Source organism: Petaurus breviceps, unplaced genomic scaffold (assembly GCF_028583685.1).
Source record: "Petaurus breviceps papuanus isolate PSGF00001 unplaced genomic scaffold, PetGlider_PUasm1.0 37, whole genome shotgun sequence".
Lineage (NCBI taxonomy): Eukaryota > Metazoa > Chordata > Mammalia > Diprotodontia > Petauridae > Petaurus > Petaurus breviceps.
The window spans coordinates 95,406,065-95,426,151 of NW_027186296.1; the positions used below are offsets into that span (position 1 = coordinate 95,406,065).

General features: G+C 39.7%; 1 long non-coding RNA gene across 1 annotated transcript; it reads left to right on the plus strand.

Moving 5' to 3' along the window:
- Positions 1-3,661: 3,661 nt before the first annotated feature.
- LOC138169528 (uncharacterized) lies at positions 3,662-16,083 on the plus strand. The gene is made up of 2 exons (XR_011170374.1): positions 3,662-4,051; positions 14,783-16,083. It is a non-coding gene; the product is annotated as an uncharacterized lncRNA (long non-coding RNA).
- The last annotated feature ends 4,004 nt before the right edge of the window (positions 16,084-20,087 follow it).

Genomic DNA, 20,087 nt, shown 5'->3' on the forward strand with positions numbered 1-20,087 from the left:
AGGGTCTGAACCAGATTATTTCTAAAGGCCCTTCCAATTTTAAGCATCTGCAATTCTGTTATTTTAAGTTGGGTCTTTAATATGCCATTAGGATAAGAAGTCAAGAGAGACTATAATACATACTTTTTTTTTGAAAGCCTGGAGAAAAAAAAAGCCTGAAATTAAACTGTGTTAAATGGACCAGAAATTACCATTCAAGAAACAGAATTCTGTTTTTCTTTTTGCTTTTTTTTCCATATGTACTTATTTCTGAAAACACTATATCCTTCCCACATCTCTGGTTCCCACCACAAACACACAACAAGAAAGTTAGCACTTTGAGGGTAAGGATCACTTTTTGGTTTGTCTGTGTAGCTCCAGGGGCCTAGCACCATCCTTTAAACAGAGCAGGTGATGAATAAGTGCTTTTTAGATTATTATTATTATTTTAGAGATTAAACAGACTCCCAGATCTGTACTTGAAGCAAAGCTATTATATCTAAATTTAATCTAGAGAGGAATGCCCCTGTGGTAGACACGCTGCAGATAATGCCTTTATTCTCCTGGCCCAAGATTTCTGAAAGTGACTGCTTCATCCCAATGGGCTGGTGGCCCTGGAGGAAATTGCAACAGACAGTTCTAATGGTTGTCTCTTGCTCCTGATTGCAGACCACCAAGACAAAATAGATACACAATTTAGGAAGATGTAATTCCTTTTAAAAAAAATTAGACAAAATCTTGAAGGTGTTTTTTTCCCTTTATCTTTAGACCTAACACATACTCTGAAACAATGGCTGCTGCTGTTCAGGTAACTTGCTCAAAAGGACTGAAGCTTCAATTGTGTGTCCTGAAAAGATATGAACACAACACAGAATTTTTTTTAAAAAAATTACATTCTCAGGGAACCAGTTTCTGCTGAATGCTGCTTGATAAAAATTCAAGATAAAACCCTCATGGATTCTACTCAACCATAAAGAACCACTTAACAGACAATTTGCACAGTCCACGGACTGCTAAATTTCTTTTTGACTGTTGTAAACTATCTCATCCAGCACCTATCTTTTGAACTATATGGTGTTTTAAATGACAAATTTGTTGGTTTTTTTGTTTTCTTGTTCTTCTCGTTGTTAGTTTTGCTGCTGTTGTTTTTAATAGAGAGCTCATGCTGGACTAGGGAGGTGACTGTCTCTCCCATGGATTCTGAAGCTTGAGCTTTTTCCATAAAGTCTGATCTAGTTCCTCTGACCTTTTTGGTGAAGAATTCCAAGTATCAGGCTAGCTAAGGAATGCCTACATCGACTAACCAGAGTCACCTCTTTAAATGACAAACTATAAACTGAGCTGCAAAACAGGATTTTACATTGCAGCTCTGTGAGCATGGATGTCATTGTTGCTGGAACAAAGATTTGTTACTTCAAAGAAAATGGTTTTTCTATAAATTTTGTGGCTGGAAAGATCACCTTTCACATTATTCCAGGGGAACCAAAGCTACAATTTTCAAACAAGTTGAATACAAACAGCTTCACCGGACAGGCTGGTTTTTAGGTAATCTCCTTTCCTCCTTCTTTCCCCTTTCAGTTTGTCATACAATTTCTTGAATAACTGGGTCACCTCCTTTGCTTTTTGTTTACCTAAAAGTAACTGGAACTTTCCTTACCTGACCTTGGTGGAGCTGATTCTTAGTTTTAAGAGCACAACTAGTCATTTTAAAGATGACAGAATCCACTCACCTTTTATCTGAAGTAGCAGTTGCAAAGAGAAAAAGCATAGCTTTGGGGACATTATCCAAAATAGTGACTGAGAAGAGAAAAAAAAGCATAGCTTTGAGTGCTGAGGGATAGAATTTGGATACTCCTAGATCTTGAATAAAGAATGTTAGAGCTTGAAAGGACCTTTGGGATCATCCAGTCCATAAGTGTCAAACCAAGGGAAGGCTCATGATTGTAGTCAGAATCAGATTAAAATATAATTGGGAAATATTTAACAAAATACATAAATTACAATAAAACACAGATAATGTTAATGTATGATTTTCTGTTGATTTGTAGCCCTCAGATTACAATTATTTACAATTTATTTTTAAAAATATTTTTAAATTTACAATTTAGTGTCCCCATATTTTTATTTGACACCCCTGATCTAGTCCATTGGTTTCATTTTATTAATAAGGAAACTCAGGTCCAGAGTGGTTTGCCAAGGTCACACAGGTGGTAACCAACAATGTCAGGATTTAAACCAGATCAGAGTATCATAGATTCAGAGATGGGAGGGATCTTCTGTATCATATTTTCAGGTCCAACCACTTTTATTTTATACTTGAGGAAACTGATGTTTAAAGAGTCTAAGTGATTTACCCAAAGTTACATAGGGAGTGAATATCCGAGTTAGGATTAGAGCCCGGCTCCTATGACTATACAGCTCTCTTTCTACTAAATCTCCATGCTGCCTGGCACATGGTACACTGCCTACATAGCTGTACTCACTCCCTATTAGAAATTCTATTCACAAAGTGAATTCTTCAAGAAATATTGCTTCAAGGATTTGATTTTATTTTGGTCCAGATTTGTGGTTTCTTTGATATACAGAACTTCCTTCCACACCAATACAGTACAGCAACCCTTCCATAACTTCTGCTCTTAGGGAAGTGACCTAGGGCACTGAGAAGTGAGTCATTTGCCTGTGGTCACATAGAAAGAATGGATGAATCAGAGGTGACACTTTAACTCAAACCTTCCTGATTCTATCCACTATTACCTTTCTTCCAGAAACACTTCACTGATATAATTTGGGAGTAAATGGGGGACATTGAAGAAATCTTAGTTGAACATATGTCTAATTATGACTAGCTTTTTCCCCCCAGAAACGATTTTTATGACAACATCCAAGGCAAATAATACCATTAATACAAAGTGCTTGATATCCCCAGGAGTGAAAGAAATTGAGACAGATTCAGAGATGGAAGAGACCTTCAAGATTACATAGTTCAACCCCTTTATTTTACACTTGAGGAAAATGAGATTCAAGAGATTTACCCAAAGTTACACAGATAGAGAAAGCAAAGCTAGGGTTTGACTTCAGCTCCTCTGTAAGTGAATTTCCCAGGAAGTGAATCTCAAAACTTGTCCAGAGGCATTTCGAATGATGATATGGTTTACACTGGTGAATACCCAGTCTGATACGACATAAGCTTTCCAATGACTTGTATTTATTTTTTAATGTGGCTAAAATGAAGGTTACAGCAGTTTACAAACATGACTAAAATTGGTGCCAAAATTCAGTTCTGATTATTTGGCTCCTAAGTTTTTTTTTAAATTTAAATTAGTGGATGACTCCATTCAGAAAACTTCATTACACAATATAACACCTTGCTATGAGGTTTACCTTTTTGGTAGGCTCCCCCAAATTGTTCAAATCCCAGTTCTGCTACTTCCATCCTATGTGACTTTAGGCAAATTACTTCCCCTTTTCTGAGACTATTTCGTCATCTGCTAAATTAAGTTTAACTGGATTACCCTTAGGCACGACCTGTCAAATCACCCTTTATTATAAAGAGAACCCTTCCCTTCTTCAAACTCTACTCCCTCCCCCATAGTTATAGGAAATAATGAATAACTGTTAAGCCACAAGGTTCTTAGATTCATCTGAATTTAGGGTATGAACTAAATTCTTTTGTAAACCAAAGAATAAAGCTACAACAACAATCTAACAGGGAAGGTCTCTTAGGAGAGTTTAATTCAAATGTGGACCCCAAGTTCAGGTTACCATCAAGCAAAGAGCACAGATGGTTGTCAACCGCCATCTAGTGGCTACAAAGAAATTCCCTGGAAAAGGGATTTGGAAGCTATTCTCCAGATTAGAATTTTAAAGGCTCACCCCAAGGCTCTGTACATTTGGGCATCTTCCAGCCTTGCTCTCGGGGAAAGAGCATGCCGCGGGATGCGCCAAAGAGCCCGCGCCCAAGCTAAGAAGCCTCCAAGACGGAAAGCGACAGCAAGCGGGTTTAGCTCTGGGTACAGACAGGTAGGATGAGGGAGAAATCCTCGCCTGCACGCAGCGTTTGTGCTCTAAAAGGGTAAGTAAGTAGCAGGCTGCAGGCTGCTCGCTTTCCCATCGGATCGTTCCCTGCGTGCGTCTGGACCGGCCCGACCGGCCCTTCCAGGCCCTGCCTTAAGCCGGAGGAGCAGGAATCGCTGGGTCTTGGCTGTGTTTGCGCCAAGGGAGCAGGCTGTCCTTGGAGGGGACCCACGTTTAGCCCACCTTTGGCTGGGAGGGAAATACACACAACCCCTGAACTCCTGCATCCGTCGGTGCGCAGTACCTTAATGAGGGTCCATTTGGGGTTGGGGTGTGGGGAGACACAGAATTAGTGGTATTTTATGTTTAGGACTGGCTGATTTTTAACTCCCTCATTTCTTGGTTCTCCTTTCTAACAAAAGGAAAATGAACAACAACAAATAAAAATGGAATGAAGTTACTCAAAGCCAGTAGGGAAAGTTACTTTCTTCCTAAAAAAAAAAAAAAAATTACAAGGCAGTAAGTATTTTAGCTAGTCTGCATAAGCTAAATATAGCTTTTAACACTGTCAGGACAATTGGGAGGGAGAGAAATCATTTATTAAGGGGACAGACTTTGAAAAAATATGCTTTATTTCTGTCTAAAATAGTGGTCCAGTACAGTGGAACAGGGGTTAAAGTCATTAAATGCTCAACAGTTGAACAAAGTAAAAGGAATCCAAATCAATTGCTTAGGAATCTAACAAATATGAAAAATTAATTTCTCTGTCAGTTTCTTTCTGTCTCATTTCCTTTTTTCTTCATAATTTTATGTATTGCTTGAAAATCATTGCTTTCATGGTTATTTTAAGACAATTCAAGACACTGGGTTAGGTTAGCATGTTAATAAAAGCACACAAAGGGGGTCTATTTCTCCCCTTATACAGATTTAAAAAAAAATTAAATCTGAGCTTTTGTCCCCAGAAAATGGCAAAGCTAAAAAGGCTTTTCCTGTTTTCCTTTGAACTAGTGTCAATCTGTCAACTGAGAGGCAGAAAGAATATTAGATCCAGTTCAAACACTTTCACTCCTATGGCCTTATCCTACAATTGATTGCTTTCAGTGAAAGCTTTATCAATTTAAGGTGTTTGTAGAGTTGATTTCCTTTCTTTTTCTTTTAAAGAAGAGACTCTCAACAAGTATTGTCATAAAAAAGCCAATTATTGTATATGTGAAATCACTTATTAGGGAAGACAACACAAACTTACAGCTATAGTCACTGGAACCTGCTCAATGGGTGCCCAAGGAGGCACATTGTCCAGAACCCAGGGATATAAACAGGCCAGCTGCTCTGTAACAAAGGAACCTGTTCTGTGAACATTTGGCATTGATGGTTGCCTAAGTATTTTAGTGTCTGCAGAAAGTCATCTTTCCAACCTTTCTGTTTTCCCTGATAAATAGTATTATCAAAGTGGGTACACACTCCAAAATATTTACCTATTCAATGACAGTGCAGTTGAACAAGAAACCAACTGAAGGTTTTGGAGGCAATGCCTGTTAGACCAAATACTCACTGTCAGGCAAACTGAAATAGGGAGGAATTTAAACTTTGCAGGTCTCATGCCTGAAACCTTTCACATGTATTTACTACCAATGAATGGCATTTGATAGCTGACTGGACTCTTGTCTCAAGTGGACAGAGGCACATCTCTTAAAGCTTGGTGGGTAAATGTCACAGCTTGAATAACGATTAGTACCCCCTAGCTACATTTCTACTGCTGCCACATCTTTAGTTATACCATGTATGTATCTCTCTCTGTCTCTGTCTCTCTCTCCCCCATGTGTGTATATATATGCATGTGTGTATGTGTATATAGAGAATATATATTCCATATATAAAGATACATATATGATATATATGTTATGTGTGTGCACACATATAAAGTGTGCTCTATGCATGTGTATCTGTATTATATTTATAGTCAAATTGAAGTTATGTGACTACTCAATGGTTGCCATGTAGCTCTAAGAAGCCTCTAAACTTAGTGTCCCAGGCATCTCTTTAAGTTACAGATAAGTTGTTGATCTGGGTTTCTACAAGGGAAGTTGTCCACACTGGTGAAACTATATGTCCAGATCACCCTGTCCTCCACCTCCTAAAAAAAATCTATGTGGAAGTTAGTGTATAGTAAAATTAAATTAGTCATACTGCTATCTCAGATTTGATCACGTATCACAGTTTACAAAGTTGTTTCATCACAATAATCCTTTATAAGGTTGAATATATTACAGATATTTTATAGGTGAGGAAACTGAGGCTCAAAGAGAATAGAAAGTGTGCCCAAGGCCATACAACTAGGAAACAGAACCAGGAATTCACCATTTAAGTGTTCTTTCCTTTATACATACATTTTGTCTTTTATTGTAAAGTTGCTTGGTTACTAGTAATTGAGAACTATAGTGTCCACACAGTGTGGAATCACCAACAATTCTCCATGTGCTAGCCAAATTCCATGATTGACATTCTTCACAGCTGTCTCTGCCTTACTCTGAATCTCATGTGCAGTTGGAGAATCTGCTTAAAAATAGACTTTGTTGCCAAACTGAGAAAGTGAGGTACAGATTTTTCAGAGCTTAACTAGAAATTCTGGTACTTGAGGCAAGTATCACTAAGTGATCCTGCAACAAACAGCATGAAAAGTGTCTTCAGGTAAACTACTTTAAGATAAGTCCATTTAGGGTAGAGGGTGGAAGAGGCCTCAAGCCTTGGGACCCAAAGCTCTGTATTCAAAGAGACCCTGGAACCTGCCCTGTGAAAAGGAGACAGAGACCCTGGGGATGCCAGGATGCTTGGGGTGGGGGTAGGATACAGGAGAGGAGGGGGAAGAGAGGAACAAGGTGAGGCCAGGTCTGCTCCAAACTCATTTAGGCTAAGAGGGGAAAGAAGAAGGAAATGAAGGAAAGCCATCTGAAAGTTATCTCCTTTAGCTAAGTATTCTTTTTAACTAAGTGCTAAACTCAGTGATTCTGTCTAAAGAAGGAATCCCAGTACTGTCAGTACTCTTCATTTTCATACTCTGGGACAACTCCCCATTCTTCCCACCCTAGTTATAGCTGTGAAGGTTCTTGGAGAAGAGGAACTTCAGTTACACGTATTGTGATTACTTAGGTGAATGTTCAGTTATCTAATGTTCCATTTGAGCCTTTCTTTTTTGTGTTTTCTCAAATAAGTCTTTAAATGAACTTTTAAAAAAAATGTGTTTAATTCGATGACTTAGAGCTTTTTTTTTTTTCACTGAACCATTTCAGGAAGCCTCCCTAGAATAATCTGTCCCCTTTGATCTCTCCTTCATTCATATTCCTATAGCATATATTGTCCAGGCTGTATTATATTGGATAACTTTTCATGCATTTGGGTTGTGTGCTTCACATCTTGTCCCTTCAGCTAGATTGTGAGTTTCTGGAAGGCAGGTTCCATGTATATGTGTTTCTTCCCCAGTGCCCATTACCATTGCAGGGCTTCATGTATGATTGTAAGACGTTAGATCTGAAAGGGATCTTTGGAGATTGTTTGACCCAACTTTCTTTTATGAATCAAGAATTTGAGATCCAGAGGAAGGAAGTGACTTGTACAAGGCAACACAGCTGATTGATTAGTGGTAGTTGGGGAAGGGAATGAACATTTATGTAATGCTTACTATGAGCTGAGAATTGGGCTAAGTGCTTTACATATATCTCATTTGATCCTCATAACAATCCTGCAACATAGGTGCTGTTATTATCCCCGTTTTGCAGTTGAAGAAACTAAGGCAAAGGTTAAGTGACTTGTGCAGGATCTCACAGCTAGTAACTGAGTGAGACTAGATTTGAACTCAGGTCTTCCTGACCCCAGGCCCAGGACTCTATCTACTGCACTACCTAGCTGCCCTAACTAGTTCAGTTTATTTCAACTATATTACAAAAAACATTAACTGGTTGGCATAACTTCATAGGTGGCACAGTGGATAGACCTGCAAGGCTGGAGTCAGTGAGACTTGAATTCAAATTCAGTCTCAGACATTTAACTAGCTGTGTGACTCTGGGCAAGTCAATTAACTCTGTTTGCCTCAGTTTCCTCATCTGCAAAGTGAGCTGGAGAAGGAAATGACAAACTATTCCATTATCTTTGCCGAGAAAACTCCAAACAGAATCACCAGGAGTCAGATAGGACTGAAACAACTGAACACTAACAATAACTTCCTAACAGTCTAGCGCCCTGGACTTAGAGTCAGGAAACTCTATGTTGGAATCATGCTTCACACACTTACTAGAAGTGTAACCCTGGGCAAGTCACTTACCTCTCAGAGCCTCAGTTTCTCCCTTTATAGAATGGGGATCCCAATAGCAAACCTCATAGGTTTGTTGTAAGCATGAAATGAGATGTGTCGAGCTCTTTGCAACATGAAAAACACTATGTAACTGTGTTTTTAGTGTTGTTTTTAATTAGTATTCTATGTTAGCATTAGTTAACATAAGCAGGTTAACTAAACCTACACCACCAAATAATATTATTAGTCATTAAAAAGATCAAACGATTTGAAAAATGAAACATCCTCCCTGACCAGTTTAAATCTATAGAAACCCTGGAATCCTTTGGCAGAAAGCTCACAAGACCATGGTTGTAAAAGCATTGATAATCATCAGTCACCTGAGTAAGTAAATAGGAAATGTTTCCCACAATGGGCAGTCTAGAGATTGTTGTTGACTGAACAGGCAGCTTTGAGGAAAGCTCCCAGAATGCCTGTTGGCTAGTCCAGAATATCCTAACTCTTGTTGGACAGACTCAACTACAAGGCATGGAAGCATGTGAGTTATATTTAAGATCAGCTGTGTAGGATTTTTGTGTGTGAAGAGAACCCATGGGCGCCTTGCTGTTTGTCTTATAATCAGACAGTCTCACGCTTCATTTTTGTTTTGTTGTTACCTGGGTGTTTGCCTCTCCCCTCTGGTAGAACATAGTTTCCCCTTGTCATATTTGAGACTTTGCTAAGGGATAGTCACCTCTCCCTAATTTTAATGGGAGTTGAGTGTAGAGGCCATCTCTTATTATGGCTTTGCACCCCATAAACTGTGCTTGGCATCATGTTGACTTAGCACAAGGTCAATGTCCAGTCATCAATAATGATTAGTCATTTGGTCCTTCTGGCAAAGAAGAGAGAGGCTTCTGTCCTTCCACAGAAATCCAAACATATATTGGAGAGATTTTGAGCATTCTCCTAGAAGGGAAAGTCAGACACACAGGTAGTAATGAATCAGGTGCAGATTTCCAACCCCTGTTGTTATTTAGAATCTAACAACAAGCTGCCTGGAAAGCTTCCATCCCCTCATTTGTCTCACATTCCGAGCAGTCTTGTGGTTTGGTGTCTATATTTGGGACATTAAAGGGTTCGGAGTCTATAAATGGCACGTTAAATGGTACCTCATCGGCTGCAAATCAAGTGCTAATTAAAACTGCATTAACCCTAATGGATTGGAGAGAGGGAATCTAATTGACCCAAGTCCTGTTGCCACCAGGCTGCCCAGAATAACGCAGGGCACCGGGCTTGCAGACACCCAGCCGAAGGTGACATTTCTAAGCTTAACTCCGTCGCCGGCTTCCAGTTCCCTGGGAACGGCTACCGAAGCCGTTCCGAAGGGGAGGCTGGGCAGGAAGGGAAGAAGTTATGTAACTTCCAAATGTGTTTATTGTTGCGGCCAGCCTAATAATAAGAAAGCGCCAAAACGTGCTTGTACCAATCAGAGTCACAGGTGCTGATAATGGCTCACCTAATTACTTCATTATTCTTTGCCACTCGGCAGACAGGGTTTGTATTTACAGTACTGTATATGGGGCTGTTGCTGCCGCTCATTGTGAGCATCGCAGTTATTCCGCAGAGTCTCTGTGGGCCCAGACAAGTACAATCTTGTCTTTCTTGATTTCCCTGGGGGGAGGGGGCAATAGAGAAGAGGCATCCATCCAGAATGTAATGGCAGTCGCTCATCCGGGATGAGTGATAAATGATCAGTTATTTTTGAAAAGCAAAATTTTTCCAAGAAAAAAAAATATTTTTTAAAAATTTCTTTCTCTTTAGCCACAATCTGAGTTAGCAAAAATGCGTATGGAGGGAAGTCGCTCTTGAGCTTGGGCGTCCCAGCGACTGCACCCACCTAGAAACATCAGTGGACCCCAGGCCGTCATCATTATGATGGAAGCGAAGTTGTAAGTAGCCCCCTGAGGCTTGTTGTCCTAATGAATACCAGACCACAAATTAATGAAGTGGGTTTGGAAAAACATTGTGATTTTTAGTCACTCAAGCATCAGTAAATCTGCTAGGAGTCAGGACGGGCTGTTTATAGCTTGTTAAGATGTTGATTGTTTACAAATTAGATTTTTTTTTTCCCCTTTGAAAAACTGTGCACCTATCTGCCAGCTGTTGTCATTCATCATAAGCTCAGGGTGCCATCCTCTGAAGGAGAGAGGCATCCTATTGTTAGGTGGTCTAATTGTCACAACATGCCAGTTTCTGGCTCCCCTCTTTGCCTCTTCCCCCGCCCCTCCCCCCACATACAGTTTTAAAATAAATTTTCCACAACATTCCCTTTTGAATCAAAGGCACCCTGGCTTCTCAATAACTGCCACTTTCTGTTTCTTGTCATATGAAACTCATGCAAAGAAGTAAACACCCAAGGGCTAGTGGCCTTGCTTCTCCTCCACCTCACCCCAAAAGATGTAACAAGCAAGCCCCTGACTTTTGAGCCCATCTATTCAAAGAAAGTTTACAAGATGAAGTACTAAAGAGGAATAAAGAGCCAAAAAAGGGTGGCAAAATACTTACTTTCACCTTCCTGGACAGTGAAGGAAAGTGACCTGCTCCAATCGGAAGCTACTTCCCTGAATCTTATGTTCCTGGTTTATGACTATGAGTCTATAGTGTTCCACAGAATCAGATAGAACCACAGGTTACCTTTAAAAATTTCAAGCTGAAGTGAATTCAGACACTGTATGATCATTCAGAAATTCTTTCCTTTATGCTTATAATCTAAGTTGTGACTCATTCATTCATACCTTTTTTTCCCATTTTACATTTACTTAGTGCCTACTGTGTATCAGGCACTCTTCTATGTGTGTGAGAGACACAAAGAAAAAGAAGTCATGGTCTCTGCCCTCAGGAAGCTCATGGTCTAGTATGTGAGCTGACATACATACATATATACATATAAAACTAAATCACAAGGTATGATGAGAGACTGTAACAAGAGGTATAAACTGCTATCCAAGCTTAGACAAGAAAGAAGGAATTTTCAGCCATGGGAATGCATAAGAAAGCTTAATGGAAGAGTTAACATTTGAGCTGGGTTTTGTAATAATTGGCCACACTTAAGTTGGGAGTTGGGGAGAGGTGGGAGGAGAGTGGTTACTCTGGCCACAATAACAACGTCAGCAAAAATAGAGATAGGAAATAACTCGCTGGTCTCAGGACAGTGAGTGCTATAGTCTAACTGGAACATAGAATTCCTAATTGGGAATAATGAGAGATAAACATAGTCTGTGTCCAAATCATGGTCTTAAGTGGCAGACATTGAAGTTTAAACTCTAATCAGTGGGCAGGCAGGAGTCATTGAAGGTTTATGAGCAGGAGATGATATGATGAGAACTCTGCTATAAGAAGATTAATCAACCTCTGTCCCCAGTTAGTTGGCTCCTCCGTGGGCAATATCAATGAAAATCAAAAAATTTCCTTAAGAAATTCTGATATTCTCACTGGACATTGACATGTTGAATAACTTTATTGTACCCATGCAGACTTGCCACTGAATGGAGTGTACTGATTTTTGTCCTCTGGGCAGCATTACTTCACCTATTCTTCTGAAGTACTTTATCTATGATATTAATAAATGTGAGCCTTTTTCACAAAGTTCAAGATCAAAGAAGGAGCTTTGGGTTGAGGAGAAGAAGACAGTTTCCCCCCACCCCATCCCCTCCTCTCAAGCCCTGGTCTGGTCTCCTTTAGAAGGATGTAGGGGAAGTGTTTTCATAAGGTATGGTGATGGTAGTAGTAGCTAGGAGTCCCACTCCTAGGATTAGGATTTGCCACTGTCCTGGGAAGTCACACATTATGGTAACACTAACCATACCCACAAGATTGCATTTTATTCCACTTCTTTAAAACTCTCTTTAATGGAGTTAAAGAGGTAATGCTCAAGTCAGTGGAATTGGTTCAAACTTTAGTAAAAAAGAATGGGAAGACATGGCAGGTGGCTCACCTTAAACTACCTTCCTTACTATTGAATGACTATTTTCTGTAGACCTCAGATGTCTTTACCCATTCTTGACAGTTCTAATGGCATAGGAAGACTCCATAAAGCCTTACTCAGAACTGATGATTCTTTAGCTGAAATCACCATCAGAAGTAAAGCTCACTGACTCGGCAGGAATTCATCTGGAAACACCATGACCTGTTGAAGAGGCTTTCTCCTTCCCTTTGGGGGACCAATTGACACCCTCCATGGCTCTGTCTGTGAAGGTGATAGAAAACAACCTTTGGCAAACTTACTTTTCATACCCCTCTAGAGGCAAGAAATGAAGCTTAGGATCAAGTACTAGCCATCCATCCAGAGATCAAACTAGCTCTTATGAAAGGAATGTATTTAAATGTGCCTCCACTAAGTATTTGCTGAAACTGTGGTTAAAAAAAGTATGATATAAAGAACTGAGATCCATTTGAATCATAGAATTATTAGAACAGCAGGGGTATTTGGAGATTGTCGTGTCCAATCTCTTCAAGTTACAGATAAGAGAACCTAGAACCAGAAAGATTACTTGCTTACCAACACCACCAAGTTAATCAGAGGCAGAGCAGGCACTAATCTGAGAGGGGTCCTAACTACTATAGTGCTACCATGTTGTGATGGTAGAATCTAGGTAGTTCTGAGCCAGGAAAAATAATACTCTGGTGGCCAAGAGGTACATGCCTTCCTAAACCCATGGTCATATCACTGGTCCCAAGCAGGGGTCAGGCCAGGGAGTGGATCGTAGCTTGATGCAAACCTATTGTTACTACTGGACAAGCAACAAAGAGTAGGCCCTCCACCTGACAACATCCAAAGCATCAGATTACTCAAGTCAGCCTTTGAGAACTTGAGTTCTCCCGGACTAAATATGCCTAGTTAGCAGCTAAGGACTTTAGTAATCTGGTGCCATGGGTCCACATTATTGACTTAAAGTGGGAAGGTAAAAATTTGTCAGGGATAATTAAACAGACTGATGTCCAATTTAGTGAGAATTGCCAAGTTGCCTCCAAGCAAGCTCCTAGACAGGTCTTCTCTGAGATGAAAGTTAGGAGTAAAAGAGACTTTTCTGAAGAATTGCCTTTTTGAGAAAACCTAGAAAAGAGGGCTAAGTGTGCTTGGAAGTCAAGCAGTAACAGGAAAGGCTTTATATTGAAATTACTCCCCAAAATGTGTTTTTGCCCTTTTGAATATTCACATAGCCTTTTTTCCTTTCAAAACATGTATTCCCCCCCCCATCAAAATTATTTAAAAAGGCAAGAGATGTATTTATTCCTTGAAGTTTTCTTGGCCTTGATAGAGTTCATATGTAAATCTATTTGTATTCATTCTATCTTAGGAAACCAGAAAAATGTATACTCTTAGATTTAGTGGGCAAAAGGAGTCATGCACAGCCTCAGCTATACAATGCTCATTAAAAACTATAAAAATCTCACATTAAGTGTTTACTGACTCGAGGTAAAACAGTCCTCTGTTTGCTAGAAGGCCTCTGGGCAGCCAAAGCACTTGGGTGTGCCTTCTGGGAAAGGAGGAGTTAATTAAATTACCTTATATTTAGTATTAATTTTTTCCCGGGCTTGTCAGGTAACCGACAACAAGCCCAGACTTGACTGGGAACATCAGCTCTGCGTCAACATTGTCTGGTGAGTAGTCATATTGTAATATTAATTGAGTTGACATCTCAGTTGAGATTAGTTACAAATGTGGTTCCAATGTTATTTCAACAGGTGTCAATTTGGGGGGCTGTGGTCAGAATCAAGTCATCTGCTGCATTAAGATGACAGGCTCTCAGTTTAGCTGCTTACCGAACTGCTCTTCCTGTGTATAGTCAGACTGTGCCTGACTGAGGACGTTAGAGCAGATCTATCTGGACACTTGGGAAGTGCTCAAGAAGACAGGACTTCAATCAGGAAAACCACTAAACTGTGACTTTTTTTTTCCACTAAGAGCAGGAAGTGGGTAGAGAAGGGCAGGGGGCATTCAGTGGAGAACAATTCTAAAGGGTTTTGTTTGTTTTCCCTCTTATCTGTTCAAGGTTTCGGTTTTGGGTGGGTGAATTTTCATGCACTGTAATGTCAGCTTTTGGTTATTGGTTAAAAATTTCAGGCATCTCATTCATTACTGATGCAAAATAGAAGTGTTTTTGGGGGGACAAGAAAAATGGGTTCTGATTTTTATTTTGTTAAAATTCCCAAAAATGAGTGCTATGAACCAGTTTAACTGGACTTACCTAAATAAGGAAAGTTCATGAATTCACCAAACATTTGTCAGAGTATAGTCCTGGACTAAAATATTATTTTGTCCTTTTTCCCCTATGCCCCCACTTTTGTTAACCACTTTCCACATCAGTCTTTAGATGAGTATCTTTCAAGGTGATTGGGGCTTGAGATGGGAGTGGGGATGGGGGAGGTGAAATAACACACAGGAGCTAATGAGAGTCTTTATTAAATTAGGTGCTTGTTTGTGGCTCCTCTGCTCATTCAGAGCTTTGTCTATTAAAACAGATCCATTATCATCGTGACAGACCAGGCAGCAAATATCCAGAGGGTCATCCAAGCTTCAGAAGGAATGTATGTTATTTCGAAGCATCGTGAACCACCTGACATAATCCTTTTACTCTCCAAAGAAGAGAGAGAGAAGTGTATTCTCCTCCAGGGGATCCATCCAAGAGTCACCTCTTGAGTCGGACATATGAGGGGGCTGGTCTGGCTCGTGGTTGTCAGATAGCAGTGCTTTGCCCAAAGTAGGTGCTCAGGAAATGATGCTGTCTGTGAAATGACTGAAAAAAATGAAACCCCACCAAGTTCTATAATGAAACACCAGTATGTTCCAAGAAGACTCAGAGGAAAGAACCTGTGCTTGCTCAATGAGGTTTGGGACCGGCTTTCTCAGATGGCCAGTCCACAGAGGGCTCAGTGCATAGTCTCACAAAAGTCCATTAACAAATCAACAGCACACACTGCGCATCCTGGGCCGGCTGGCCTCAGGAGTCAGCAGAACTCAGCCTCCACAAGTCCAGAGCAGCTGGCAGCAGGGGGTGGAGGCTGGGGGGCTGAGGGGGAGGGGCAGGGAGGTCCCACGAGTAAATCACTGTCAAATCGCAACAACGGATGTTTCAGCCATCAAGCCTGCCAATAAGCAAATAATTATGGTTGAACACCTGGTTTTTGTACCACTTTACATACCTGCCACAGGCACTCTGGACACACAGCCTCCCCAGCAGCAACAGGGTGGAGAACAAGGCACAAAGTCATCTCTTCATTATAGCAGGATTGGGGGGAGGAGGGAGAAACCGAGTCCAGAACAATTGGAAGAGGAAAAACTAGATCAAAATCTTCAGAAACAAAATGCTATTATGGAGGAGAGGCAGGGATGGTGGCAGGTGGCCCCATTAGGAAAGAATTCACAAAGCTTCATTTCTGATAATTACTTGGAGACTGAAATATAATGATCCCATTTATTCCGTCAACTGGAGTTGTCACGGTCTTACTGCATGAAATATAAGCCTCCGCCCTCTGGAAATTCAATGTGAACTTATCATTTTCACATACTGTATAGTATGGTTTCCACATGTTAATTATCCAAAAAGTAACTTCCTGAAAGTGCATTTTGTCATTTTTCCCCCACACACCCAGAAGCTGACAACGGTCTCTGGACACATGTAAATAAAAGCTTGCAGATTTTTACAAATCAAATAAATGTTATAATGCTAAACACTGACACCACAGAAAGCCTTGTTAAAGAAAAGTCTTGAAGCAATAATCTCTGTTTTTCTCTGAGCAATAAATATGGCAGCCAACAGACATTATTGCAAATATATTTCTCATCTCCCCTCCCCCTCCCTTTGGAAATTGTACCCATTTTTCGAGGACCAGCCCCAATGCAACATCCTTGATGAAATTTGCTCTGATCCCACTAAAATACGATCTCTTCCTTCTTAGATCTCTCAGCACATTGTTTATAGCATCCCTACCCCCACCCCACGTACTTCTTCTATTTTGTAGTAATATTTGTGCATGTCAACAAGGTATGTTGGGGGAGGGGAAGCTATACCAAGAGAATGGATGTCAGAGTTATATTCCCACCTTTTCCATTAATTTTCTAGTTGACTCTGGGCAAGTCACTTTATCATTTCTAGGCCTCAGTTTCTTCAGTTATAAATAAGGGTAGGACTAGATAATTATTAAGTTCCTTTCTAGCTAAGATACCATGCTATTCCATAATAAATGCCTTATAGGCAAGTATTATGTTTCATTCTATTTCATATCCCACATTGCTTTGCATATAATAAAAGCTTAACAAATCCTTCTTAGGGTCCAGGTTGAAAACTCTCCCTTATCTTACATGCCCCATTGATTAGCCAATCTTGTCGATTTTACCTCTTAGTAGTACAGAACAATGCCAATTACCCTTCCACTAAAATCCACCCATTTTTCAAACTTCTCTCTTTATGTCGAGTAGCACCATCCTTCTAGGCACCCCGATTCAAAGCCTTGACATTACCTATGACTTCATTCTCCCTCACCCCACCTATCCAATCAGTCAAAAAGTCTCATCCATTCTACCTCCCAACATCTTTCACATTTATTCCTTTATCTCTACTCACACAGGCACCAACATACCGTGTTTCCCCGATAATAAGACCTATCCCGAAAATAAGCCCTCCCCTTACTGTGTAAGATTCCTCTAAAATAAGCCCTCCCCCGAAAATAAGCCCTATTGATATTGCTACTGTAGTGAAGGTGATCCCCTGCACTACACGCTACATTACAGTACCCTCTGTATGCACCATCCCCCGCCCCGTGAAACAAACACCGTGCTCCGAGCTGCATCCAATCAGAGCTGCAGCAGTGAGCGCATCATCCTGTTCTTCCCCAGTGATTTGCTTATTGAATAAAGGTACATTTTTTTGTTCACATTTACCTGTTTATTAAAATTGCTGTCAATGTTCATTAAAATAAGCCCTCCCCTGAAAATAAGCCCTCTGGTGTTTTTCTGTCCAAAAAATTTAATAAGACAGTGTCTTATTATCGGAGAAACACAGGGTAGGTTCATTTCTTTCCCATCTGTTGCCTGAACCTATCACAAGAGAGTTCCTCCCATAGCCTCCCTTTAAAGGGGGCACTGAGGCCAGTATCTCTTCATTTCCCACCCCAGTACCCTCTATCATTCCACAAAGCTGGACACCTTCCCCTTCCTCCCCACCTTTCAGTTTCCTATTAGATTGTAAGTTTCTTGAGATCAGGGGACTGTCTTTCTTTTTTTACACTTGTGTACCCAGTTTAGCACTTGACTGAATGACTAATAACTTTTTAATTGGCCTCTAGTCTCTACCCTCTCCAAGTTATCCTTCACTTAACTACTGAAGCACAGGTATGAACATGGAAGCCCCTGAGGATTCCCTAGAAGAAAGTGCCATGTCTGCTATCATTTAAAGCCCTTCTCAATTTGCCTTTAACCTATCTTCCTAGCATTATTATAGGTTATTTTTCTTCATGCACTCTCTAGTATAGTCAAATTGGCCATCTTAATGTTCTTCATATGCAACATTTTATCTTCTGTCTCTGTATCTTTATTAAAGATCATTCTCCCTACCTGAAATGTACTCTATCCTTACCTCTATTTCTTAGGATCCCTAGTTGAAATCAAGTGTTCTCTGCCATGTGAAGTCTTTCTTGATTCCCTCCAGCAGCTGGCTCCTTTCTATAAATGCACAGAATGTCTTTCTTGATAACAAGTAAACTCCTTGAAGGCAGGGCCTGCTCTGCGTAGCAGACTGGACCTATGATTTCACTGGAGAGGTAATTGTTAGTGAGGAACTCCCTCTACCATTGCATACTGGCATTTTCTTTGCAGTTGAAAGTCTTCAAGCATTGCCTAGAAGAATGAGAGGTTAAACTTGCCCAGAGTCACACACCAAGTATATGTCAGAGGTGGGGCTTGAATGCAGGGTTTCCTAGGTTCAAGGCTCTCTAGCCACTGGGCTTCAATGCCTCTGCCTGGCTCATCACAGATGCTTAGTACACATACATACCTTTTGATTGGTTGAATTTATTGAATTATAAACACAACATGTAAATAAGTTTAAAACCATAAATTTTGAAGTTAGGTTTTTACCCTTATAATTAACCAGGAAAGCAAGAAACATGTTAGAAAATGGGGCTCAGGGTCAAGAAATAAAAGAGGCTTATAGAAAACCCAGAACTCCCACACTTATATGTGATGAATAATTCAAGAAGAGAGTTAGAAGGCATTGGACATCATATTGAATAACAATATCACAAAAAGGGAAATAATTATATTTTAATGAATAATAAGTGAACAGTTACACCATTAACTTGTTAGAGCAAAGAATAAGATCCATGACAAATTAAAGGAAGAATAAAGGTAAGCAGAGAGATCATGTAGTGAGTGCATAATAAATGCTTGTTGACTGAATTAAACTTAATGAATTGAGCACATGACAGATCAACAAATTAAAAAGCACAAATTCTCTTCCTGTAAATTATGCAGCTAGATTTTTAAAATAACTTTCTACCTACATGTGTGTGTGTATGTGTGTGTGTGTGTGTGTGTGTGTGTGTGTGTGTTGGAAATATGTCTCAGGAAAAGTCCTCAGACTAGGAGCAGTGAGATTAATTATATCTTATCTGACTCATATAAATAAGCTAATGATATAAAAAATGAGAAATGGATAAATAAACATCTCCATGGATTATCATCATTTCCTATGGAAGTTTAAGTAATGTAAAGCAATCAACACAACGAGGAGGCCATTAGAGTCTAGAATCACTTAAGTCAACAAACATTTGACTTCTTTGCCAAACAGAGAGGTATGGTCAACAAGGGCAACATCAGCATAAAATAAAAACACATTTGTAAAATCTTACAGAGGAGGATGGTAGAAGGTATGAGCAGTATCATTATCAGTTCACAAAGCAGCAAAAATTGGTAGAGGTAAAAAAATCTGAAAAAAATTACTGTGAGATTCAGTTAAACCAGGTCATCCATAAAGAAACAAAAAAAAATCAGAAATCTATCAAGATTTCTCCCCATCAATAACATTTCTCTAACTAAATTTGGATTTTAACATCACAGTCCTCAGTGTGTCTCATAAGGAAGTAGGAATAGCACCAAAGGAAAAAAGTTAATGTTGGAGGAGACACAATTTGAATCTGAAGGAAAAGGAGATGCCACACAATTAGAAAAAATGGCAGAAAGTATTTCTGCCCCCAAAAGGCAATCAAAAGGATATTTATAATTACTGATCCATATGCCTACTTTACATCACTACAAAATCTTTAAAATAGTCTATGTGTAGGTCATCTTTTATAGAAATCTGATAAAGTAATAGGCAAGTTTTCACAGTTAAACATCCTGTTGTAGACTGCACCTTTACACTCATACAAATTAAGATCAGAAAAGCTAGTGGAAGTGAATTTGTGAATGCCCTTATCTCCCAGACTGAGAAGTTGGTGCACAATTTCTAGAGGCAATAAGGAGAAAGTTAATATTGTTTTTCATAAGGAATACCATGGTCAGCCTGTTACCTTAGAAATTATTTAGGTAACTATGTGACATATACATTGATGAAGGGAGAGGCTGGGAACAGGAAAAATCAACTAGAAGACTATTAGAATAGTTCAGGTGATAAAGATCTGAGTTAGTATAGTGTCTGTGTGAGTGTAAAGAAAGCAATGGACTCAAGAAATGTCATTAAGACAATAATGACAATTGATACTCATATAACACCTTAAGGTTGGCAGAACATTTGACATACATTATCTCACTTGAATCTTACAACAGCTC